Raw genomic sequence first — 7,361 nt, forward strand, 5'->3', positions numbered from 1 at the left:
TGCCCCCTTAGTGTTGTTTTAGATCAGAGGGTCATGGGCTTTTAACTCAGATGAATTTTATTTGCATTCACTGGATTGCATCTTTATTGGGGTGTGGTAATTCAGATGCAGAAGCGCCTGATAGCCTGAGGATATGTCAGAAGTGAATAAGCAACTGAGTATGTCATTTTGGGCATGCGTGCTAATAAATTTTACTCATTCAAAGGGTGTATTAGGATGAGAAGTCCTATTAGGAATGAAAAGGCATTTGGGTATATGGATGGACCTTAAAACTGTTAGAAGAGGTTCACAAGGGAATGGTTACCTACAGGTGGAGCACTCCTTGTAACTTGCCCTACAATATCCAGGCCTACCTTTCATTTTCATGGCCTGACAAGGTATGTCTTCATTACCATAAAATTCAAACTCTTTTATAGTAAGTGAAACAAGAAAGACCTCAAGGCAAATCCTTCTACTACCTCATGGACCAATAGCACCCTGATTTGCCTATTAAAGGAGACAGTATTCAATTAAAAGTTCTGGGTGTAGTTAGAAACGTCGCTCCTTCCTTCACGTCCCACTTGCATAAACAGGTCCTTTGAATTATAGTCAAATCATGAAGCCACCTTAGCTGCTAGTACAACTTCCACAAGGTTTCAGGAAATGTTTTGCCTCATGTGTGAGGAAATATTAAAATGCCATTATATAAATGTATACTTCCAGTTAAATTCAGATTTACATAAAACTAATTTGTATGAGGAATTAAATCTGCTTAGAGATAAACTGTTCCACAAGAATCAACACTCTAGAAATACTAAAATTTAATTTCGAAATAATTTATTAGAAAGTTATCTTAATGTTGTCACAGCCTATAAACCATTCTTAATGGTTGCATCAACAAAAAAGGTCTTTTCCAGAATGAAAATGATCTGTTTGAGATCTTGCATTTGCCAAGAGTGAACGATCTTGCTTTCATTTATATCGGCTGAAAAAGAAACTGCATGAAATGAATTTCTTATCTATTGAAAATGAAAATAAAATGACAGGATAAATTGTGGGGAACTTGCAGGCAAGCCAGAAAAATTTCACAATCAATCAAGATATCACATTAATGAACTATTATTATTTACTGTGTTACATAAAATTATGACACTGAAACTATTATTTTGCAATTAAGTTCATATAGTTACTCATGTATCACTATTACCCCTATTGCATTAGTATCTTTAATTAACTGCACTCTTTTCTCTGCCTTTTTTTTTTTTTTAATTTGAGGAGGGGGAGGGGAGGGGCAGAGGGAGAGGGAGAGAAAGAACCTTAGGTAGGCTCCATGCCCAGCACGGAGCCTGATGCCGGGCTCCAACTCACAACCCTGTGATCATGACATGAACCGAAATCAAGAGTCGGCCACCTAACCAACTGAGCCACCCAGGCCCCTCTTTCCCTATTTTTTGAACAGAGGTCCCACATATTCATTTTGCCCTGGGCCCAGCATGTTTTGTAGCCAGCCCTGACCACAGGTAAGAGCATGACTGCTTTTTGTCATCAGCCATTATTGAAGGCAGTTTGTGGCTATGAATACTTAAGAAGTGTAGAAAAGAGCACAAAATACAAGAAAATGCATATTCTTAATGTGTTCTGTACAAAATCAGCTAGTAGACATTTAATCTATGTTAAGAATAAAACAATGTCATAGTATGAGCTGGAGTGCAGAATTTTGCATAAGGAGAAATGTTCGTATTTCATGTACTTTTCATGGCATAGCTTTTGAGCTCTGCTGTCAAGGCATGGCAGGAGGGAAATAGAGGGTCTTCCATTCCATGGCTATGACTTCTCATTTTAAAGCCCTTCATCTAGTCAAATAAATTTGTATTTCTCTATCCACAGGATTTTGACCTAACATCTTACTAATACTCAAATCTTATTTTAGTGAAACAGCATTGCCCCCACCCAATTTCCAACCAGCTCTCCATCCTGGATAGGATCACCAAACTTCTTGCATTAACTTGACAATGGAGGGAGCTGGGCCTGAGAGGATGTCCCCTAATCTGGGGGAAGGGTTGAGGGGATGAAGGATGTGGAGTCTCAGTCGCTGTCAGGCTTCAATGGACCAGGCAATCACTTGCAGAGAGGAGAGGTATTCTGGGTTGAAGAGTTCTTGGTGAGTTAAAGACTGATTCTTGTCTTTGGCTGTGAATGAACTCAAGGCCACTAGGATGTGATCAGAAAGTAGGATGAACTCTGTCTCTCAGAATTGAGCCAAAGACAAAGACGGCATAGAAGACTCTTCAGAGCCACTCAGGCCAGGTGGGAGGAATGTACAAGTGTGAAATGAGGCTGATCTTCAAAGATGAAGCTATGACAAGATCAGAAATCTGTGGTTTTGAGCCAGACTATGTCTATGTCTATATCTAGATTTGTCTTTGTCTTTTCATCCTCATAATTTCATTAAACTAATGCTTCATTCATATCTGACTGTGTTCTATGGCCAGGCACTATTTTAGACCTTGGGGATACTGTGAGCAAAACAGGTAGGATTCCTGCCCTGACCAAGCTTACATTTCAGTTGAAGAATACAGATAATAAATATAATGAGTAAACAATTAGAAAATCAAGATAAAAAAAAAAAAAAAAGAAAATCAAGATAAGTTCAGATAGTGATAAGTACTATGAAAAAATGAAAAAGCTAAAAAAATAAATAAATAAATAAAGGTGAGATAGAGTGACCAGGGTGAGGGGAGGGAAGGTCTACCTACTTTAGATGGATGTGGAGGAAGGTCTCCCTCAAGGAGGTGTTATTTACACTATGGGACCAGAAGATCTGAAGAAAGAGTGAGCCAAGAAGAGTAACAACAAGCACTGTACAAAGGTCTTGAGGGCAGAAACAAGCTTGGTTGGGCATGGCACATGAGGTAGAGAAAAGCCAAGGGATGAAGTCACCCAGAAGGCAGGGGTTAGATGACACAGAACTTTAATTCAGAGATAGGGACTTTGGACTTTATTCTAAGGGCATTGAGAGCCATTAGATAATGTTAAGCAGGGGAATGAAATGATTTATTTTCATTTTGCAAGTTCACCTGACTGCTGGTTAGATTACAGATGGGCAAGAGTGGAAGCAGGAAGACTATGACATTAGAAGTCTCTTTAAAGAGTCTAGGTGAGAAATAACACCTACCTTGGACAAGGTAGTTACTGTGGACAAGGAGATGGAAGGAAGTGAAGAGATTCAGACTCTATTTTAGAGGCAGAGACAACAGAACTTGCTGGTAGATTGGATGTGGGTAGGAAGAAATTAGTGGAGTCTAACAGGGAGGTGCTGGTTCCATTTACTGAGATAGGAGGACTGGGAAAGGAACAGGTTTTTGGAGGGAAACCAAGAGACCCGTTTTGCTTCAGCTTTGAAATGCCTGTGAAATCCTCAGATGGAGACAGCAAGCAGCTAGCTTGAGAAGTGGGAATGAAGCGGGTCGGTAACAGTCTTCCTGAATTGTCAGCCTGTTTGTGGAAATCCAGGGAAGTCTAAGAGTGGGCCTAGAAGGGCAGCCCCCTTTCCTCTGGATCAGCAGAGGTCCCCTACAAGGCCCGGATCCCCATTATCTGAAGGGGTTGTTGGCGAGCCTGTGGGTAGCAGTGCGCTTCATTTCACATAGCGGAAGTTCTTCAAGAGTCGAGAAGGTCAAGCAAGTTGTAAATTACTATTTGTCATTTACCTACACATCAATTTGCCAGCGCCTTCTTTTTAATTTTGAATGATCTTCAGCTGACTCTTGGCATGAGTTTTCTGGTTTCTGTTTCTCATCATTCCCTGTTCTGGCTTCTCTAACCAGCCCTTCCTCTGTGGACTGTTCAAAGTAAAGTAATCCACTCCTTGATGATTTGGGGGTGCAGGAGAGCTCTCTAGGGAGCTCAGGAAATAGCTCGCCTTCTTCACTCCTTCTGAAAAGTTGAGGAGGAAAACAAAGAGTGAGACAGGTGGTAGGGTTGGAGGAAAGGACTATAGGTCTGGTAGCCAGGGGTGCAGGGCTAATATCGAATTCCAGAATCAAGAGCTGTCTCTAGCCTCTCACAAGCAGCACTGGGCTCAGAGCAGCAGGGATTAATTCACCCTGTGGGCTGCATCTCCGGAGAGGAGTAAAGTGGCAGAGTTCCGCCCAGTATGCTAGGTTACTCTAGTCAAGTAGGCCTTATAACATCAGTGGTAAAATGGTTACATCTCTGAGAGAGCCAGGAAACAGTCCTCCCCCTGGGAACTTGGAGTGGAGAAAGAGCATTTTCCTCTAATAAATAATGGAAATGTTCACCATTAATTGGCTGGTTTTATCTATTTCAATTTTCAGTAAGTAGGGCACAGTTAAATTCAACCAGCAGGGATCAAGCCCAATTCTGTCCCTCAATAGCTGCGTAATTTTGTGAAAGCCTTGTGACCTAAGTCTCAGATTTCTCATTTGTAAAAATGATGCTGGTACCTCCCTTGGAAGATCATTCACTTAACATGTTCCGTTCACTGCCTGGATCAGAATAAGCACTCGATAGTGACTTACTACTAGTAGTGCTGTAATGATGGCCACAATTACCATGTTGGGAAGTCTGCTGGGTTCTAGGCATAAAGAGAGAAAAGACATAATCTTACCATCTAGAACCTCAAGACTCAGTAAGGAGGTAGGAATCAAAAAGCATTAAAAGACAGTGTGACACATATGTGGTAGGGTTTCTTAAGCAGAAGGGCGCCTGTCAGTGATTCACTGTAGTGAGACTGTCTATATATATAGGCTGAGACAAAAAAAAAAAACCCAAAAAACAAAAAACAAAAAAACCCAAAATACAAAACGCATCTTGGAATTGTTATCCTCTCACATCCTTACTGGATAGGGGTCAAGTAAGTAGCTCCAGTTGTTTGCCAAGAAATGTACCAGGGGGATCCCTGGGTGGCGCAGCGGTTTGGCGCCTGCCTTTGGCCCAGGGCGCGATCCTGGAGACCCGGGATCGAATCCCACGTCAGGCTCCTGGTGCATGGAGCCTGCTTCTCCCTCTGCCTGTGTCTCTGCCTCTCTCTCTCTCTCTATGTGACTATCATAAATAAATAAAAATTAAAAAAAAAAAAAAAGAAATGTACCAGGAAATCTACTTTTTAGACTTTTTTTTTTTTTTTTTTTTTTTTTAAAGGGAGATTGTCATCAGTGAGGTTAGAATAACGATGGCTTTAAATTCTCAGAGCGGTGAAGCCAGGGCTCTGATTAGCCCTCCTGATGGGGCAAAGAAGTCATTACTTTGGAATCTGACACCTGGGGCCTAACTGTAGAGCCTTAGGTCCTATGGGATCAAGGCGACACTGGGACAGGCTGCAGGGGCCCCTACTCAGGCCCAGTTCAGACACGGCACTGACACTACTGTCGGGACAAGGCTTTGTCTGTTTGCTTTACTTTACTTCTGCTAAACAGCTTTGCTGCCTTAGCGCTGAGCCACCTCACATGCAACAGCCAGTGCCTTGGCATCTTGTAGCTGTAATCCATTAACGTCATTGCCTTGGCTCACTGGGAATTTGGCCAGGAGCACTTCCTGTTAAGAGTTCTAGAGGGTGGGTGGCCCACCCCAGAAAATAAGCCCAGCACTTTCCAGGGATCAGGGACACATGGCTAATTTTGCCACCTTTATTTACCCTTCCACTTCAGCCATCAGGCTGAGTCACTAGACTCCCTTTGGGGTACCTCTCAAGCACAGAAAAGGAGAGGATGTTAGAGGCCGGATAGTTTGGACTTCTGGGCTACCTATGACTGGTTTATCAGGGCTCAGACATCTGCACTCTAGGGATGAAGTGGGAGGCACAACATTTGTACCCCAAACTGTGTAGGAGGCATCCTGGCTGCTTATACAAGAGAGGCATACATGAGCTATGTAGTAGCGGGAAGCCAGGGGGAACGGATTCTGTAAGACGGCTGTTGGAGGGAGACTTCTGAGAGGTCAGGCCTGAGCAGGTTTTAGAAATAGGAGTAGGAGTTTACAGTAGTGGAACGGAGGAAGGTAATTACAGACGGGAGGAGCAGCACCCACCGCAGCTTTACCACCTGACGACGCAAAGTAGTATCTTCAGGGAACTCAAAGTCGGTTTGCTCATTTTGCCACAGATTGTTTTGGTGGATTCATTTCTTGTCCCACTATTCAAGAGATAACTTCCATCGCTCTTCACAAAGTACAGCTTGAATCACTGTACGTGCATATATGTTAAATAGATATTGCTTGGCATGCGATTAGCACTTCTCTTAGTCGAAGTTCTGATAACTCAATAGCTCAACTGTTTTTAATAGGTTAGCATTTCTCTTAGTGGAAGTTCTGATAACTCAATAGCTCAACTGTTTTTTTATAGAAGAGTAGCATTTCTTAAAGTTCTGATAACTCAATAGCTCAACTTTTTTTTTTTTTTATAGATTAGCATTTCTCTTAGTCGAAGTTCTGGTAACTCAATAGCTCAACTGTTTTTAATAGATTAGCATTTCTCTTAGTGGAAGTTATGATAACTCAATAGCTCAACTGTTTTTTTATAGAAGAGTAGCATTTCTTAAAGTTCTGATAACTCAATAGCTCAACTTTTTTTTTTTAACAGAAGATGTACAACTCCTTTCAAGCCCAATGATCATCCTTTCCTGTTTTCTACTCTTGCCCGCCACAATGCCCATCTTTCAAAAGTCCTGAACACTCAATTTCCTTTCTTTTGTTTTTAAAATTATTTTTAGAGAGAGAGAGAGAGAGAGAGAGGAAGGGAGGGGGAGGGAGGGAGCGAGCGAGCTGGGGAGGGGGCAGGGCGGGCGGGGGCGAAGGGAGACGCAGAGAGAGGCCCCCACGCAGCGTGGAGCGTCACGCGAGGCTGGATCTCAGGGCCCGGGGGTCAGGACCCGAGCGTAAGCCACGCTGGAGGCTTATCCTGCGCCGCGGGCGCCCTGGGCAGCCGGCTGCAAGGGCCAGACACGCCCCGGGAGCCGCCGAGGACGGGCGCTGTCCCAGGCCTCCCAGAGGGAAAGGCTGCCGAGGGTGTCCGGCCCGGGGATACCTCGCGGGCAGACCGACGGCGCGCGAGGCCAGCCGTGCGGGGTCCGGCCGCGCTCTCCCGCCCGCTGCAGAGGCGCCTGCACCGCGGCCCCCCCGTGGGCACACCGCCGTCGGCCGGCCGGCAGGGCGGACGCGGGCAGGTGTGGCGGTGCCCGCCGCGAGCGCCACGTAGCCCGAGCGCGCCGACGGGCCGGCCCCCTGGGATCCGCCGCGGGCAGCGGGGCCGGGCGGGCGCCGCCGAGGGAGGCCCCGCGTGGGGCGCGAGGGGGCGGCGAGGCGCGGAGCGTCACGCGGCCGGGGCCTCCCAGGCGCGCGGGGCCCAATGGGACGAGGGCGCGGGC

At 45.1% G+C, this 7,361-nt stretch overlaps 1 long non-coding RNA gene across 2 annotated transcripts; it reads right to left on the minus strand.

The window, feature by feature from the left end:
* Positions 1-799: 799 nt before the first annotated feature.
* Positions 800-6,850, minus strand: LOC111098620. Of its 2 annotated transcripts, none has more exons than XR_005369028.1 (4): positions 6,028-6,850; positions 4,446-4,576; positions 3,690-3,915; positions 800-964 (listed from the first exon to the last, which is right to left on the minus strand). It is a non-coding gene; the product is annotated as an uncharacterized LOC111098620 (long non-coding RNA). The 2 variants fall into 2 exon arrangements; XR_005369029.1 differs by having other exon boundaries at positions 4,521-4,576; positions 6,028-6,842.
* Between the last annotated feature and the right edge of the window lie 511 nt (positions 6,851-7,361).

This window comes from Canis lupus, chromosome 13, assembly GCF_011100685.1.
Source record: "Canis lupus familiaris isolate Mischka breed German Shepherd chromosome 13, alternate assembly UU_Cfam_GSD_1.0, whole genome shotgun sequence".
Lineage (NCBI taxonomy): Eukaryota > Metazoa > Chordata > Mammalia > Carnivora > Canidae > Canis > Canis lupus.